Source organism: Piliocolobus tephrosceles, chromosome 1, assembly GCF_002776525.5.
Source record: "Piliocolobus tephrosceles isolate RC106 chromosome 1, ASM277652v3, whole genome shotgun sequence".
NCBI classification, from domain to species: domain Eukaryota; kingdom Metazoa; phylum Chordata; class Mammalia; order Primates; family Cercopithecidae; genus Piliocolobus; species Piliocolobus tephrosceles.
Genome location: NC_045434.1, coordinates 199,024,089 through 199,027,245, shown reverse-complemented (window position 1 = coordinate 199,027,245; position 3,157 = coordinate 199,024,089).

Here is a 3,157-nt window from a genome sequence, read left to right as displayed (position 1 = left end):
GCGTAGGTCAGACTTCTTGAACTAGCAGTTATGATATGGTAATAGACGATAGGCCATGTCATGTTCATCTATGCATTCATTTATTTTGTTTTTGAGCAAGTATGATTGAGCACCTACCATGTGCCAGGCACTGTTCTAGTCACTGGTGAATGAAAGCACCAAAGCCCCTGGCCCTGGGGAGCTGGCATTTTAGCTTCCCCCGTGGTCCTAGAGGCAGCTCTAATGTGGTACAAACCACTTAGTCTTAGAGTCAGGGGAGCTAGGCTCAAATATTGGCCCTGATCTTCCATGGCTAAGAGATTCTGGGTACATTTCTTTTTCTTTTTTTTTCTGGAGTGTGCAGTGGCACGATCTCAGCTCACTGGAACCTCTGTCCCCCAAGTTTAAGCAGTTCTCCTGCCTCAGCCTCCTGAGTAGCTGGGATTACAGGTGTGTGCCACCACGCATGCCTGGCTAATTTTTTTTTTTTTTAGTAGAGACAGAGTTTTGCCATGTTGGTCAGGTTGGTCTTGAACTGCTGACCTAAGGTGATCCACTTGCCTTGGCCTCCCAAAGTGCTGAGATTACAGGCGTGATCTCAAAAAAAAAAAAAAAAAATGCAGAATGTGGCTGAGTGCAGTGGCTCATACCTGTAATCCTAGTGCTTTCAGGAGGCTGAGGCAGGAGGATTGCTTGAGGCCAGGAGTTTGAGGCCAGCCTGAGCAACATAGCGAGACCCCCATCTGTATAAAACATTTTAAAAATTGGCCGGGCATGGTGGTGTTTGGGGATGCTGAGGTGGGGGGAATGGCTTGGGCACAGGAGTTTGAGGCTGCAGTGAGCTATGATCACTCCACTGAGCTCCAATCTTGGAGACAGAGCAAGACCCTGTCTCACAAAGAAAAAAGAAAGAGAAAGATAAACAGAATAATCTCACTCTGCATCTAGACCTGCTGAATTCAAATCTGCATTTTAACAAGATCCCCCAGGTAAATGGGCTTCACATCAATGTTTGAGAAACACTGTTCTAGAGAAGGCGAGTAGAGCAGAGATGGGTAGGGACGTTCTTCCCTTCCTGCTGTCTCGGACGGTGGCTTTCAATCCTGCTGGATTATCATAACCACTGATGAGGCCTTTTAAACCTAGAAGCTCACACCCTGATAGAGTTACCTGGTTAAGGCTGCAGCCTAGGAGTCTGTTTCTTAGACTCCCCGGATATCCTTTGCATGGCTGGGCTTGAACTACATTCTGAACTCAAATATCTAGGGAGTAGGCTCTTTCATGCTAGTGCTTCTGTGCCAGGTTCTGTGCTACATGTTAGACATTTGTGCCTGAGCAAGAAGAACAAGCCCTTCAGATCTCCCAGTTAATGAAGAAAAGGGTGAATCTACATTCACCCTTTTAGAGCTGGGCTAAAGAGGCTGCCAACATAAAGCTTGCAATGTTGGGTTAGGTCTTCCTACCCATACCAAAAAGATTATGAAACACAAAGCCAGGAGCCGAAGCCTTTTCCTCTGCAACATGAAGTCAGGGATGCCTTCAAGAACCCTCAGGAGCTGGGCACAGTGGCTCACGCCTGTAATCCCAGCACTTTGGGAGGCTGAGGTGGGTGGATCACCTGAAGTCAGGAGTTCAAGACCAGCCTGGCCAACATGACGAAACCCTGTCTCTACTAAAAATACAAAAACTGGCCAGGTGTGGTGGCAGGCCCCTGTAATCCCAGCTACTGGGGAGGCTGAGGCAAGAGAATCAATTGCTTGAACCCAGGAGGTGGAGGTTGCAGTGAGCTGAGATCGCGCCATTGCACTCCAGCCTGGGCAACAAGAGTGAAACTCTGTCCCCAAAAAACAACAAACAAACAAACAAAAAACCTCAGGCGAAGCAAACCCCAGGTTGACAGTTGACTGTGAGAACCACCGCATGGGTTGTGACGGGCATGGGGGAATTGCTGGTTGCTTGGAGGCTGGGAGCGTTTCTTTGGTAGGGTGACAGTGCACCAAAAGGAAAGCTTTCCCTGTGACCATTGCTGATGGCAGCAGGAGAGTTGGGCAGCTAAGAATATAAGGACTGGTTTGAGACTTCTAGTTTATTTTTGTTTTCGTTTTTGAGACAGAGTCTTGCTCTGTCGCCCAGGTTGGAGTGCAATGGTGCAATCTCAGCTCACTGCAACCTCCGCCTCTCGGGTTCAAGCGATTCTCCAGCCTCAGCCTCCCCAGTAGCTGGGATTACAGGTGCCAATCACTACGCCCGGCTAATTTTTTTTTTTTTTTTTTAATAGAAGCAGGGTTTCACCGTGTTGGCTAGGCTGGTCTCGAACTCCTGACTTCAGGTGACCCACCCGCCTCAGCCTCCCAAAGTGCTGGGATTACAAGCGTGAGCCACTGCTCCTGGCCAACTTCTAGGTTTTTAACCATTGCAGCCAAGTGACCTTCAACTTCTCTGCCTCACTTTTCTCACCTGTAAAATGGGTACAAGAAAATGTACTGTGAATTGCTGGGAGAATGAACATAAGCTCATATATATAACTCAAATGATCACGTTCTTGGCTTACTTGACCTCTTTGCAAGTGTCCCATAGCTCCTGCTCTGAAAAGCATTCCCCCTATTTCTCCACGTCCTCTGTCCTAGGTCATTTCTCTGTGTGTGACATGAAGCAGACAGTGGCTGTTGGGGCCATCAAGATTGGAGAAAAAAGCAGCTACTGGCAGCAGGGTCACCAAGGCAGCCAGCAAGGCAGCCAGGAAGTGAGTGGTAGAGCCTCACCCGGGGAAGAGTGGCTCAAGGAGAAGCCTTGGACTTGTTCTCTTGCCTGAACTGTCTTTTCTTTTTTGAGACAGGGTCTTGCTCTTCTCCCAGGCTGGAGTGCAGTGATGAGATCTCAGCTCACTGCAACCTCCACTTCCCAGATTCAAGCAATTCTCCTGCCTCAGCCTCCTCAGTAGCTGGGATTACAGGCTCCCACTACCACGCCTGGCTAATTTTAGTATTTTTCATAGAGAAGGGGTTTCACCCTGTTGGCCAGGCTGGTCTTGAACTCCTGACCTCATCCGCCCATCTTGGCCTTCCAAAGTGCTGGGATTACAGGTGTAAACCACTGTGCCCGGCTGTCTGAACTATCTTAATCCTGACCCTGCCAATATGGTTTTCTTTCTGCTGATGAGTTTGAGGCTTTGCATAAA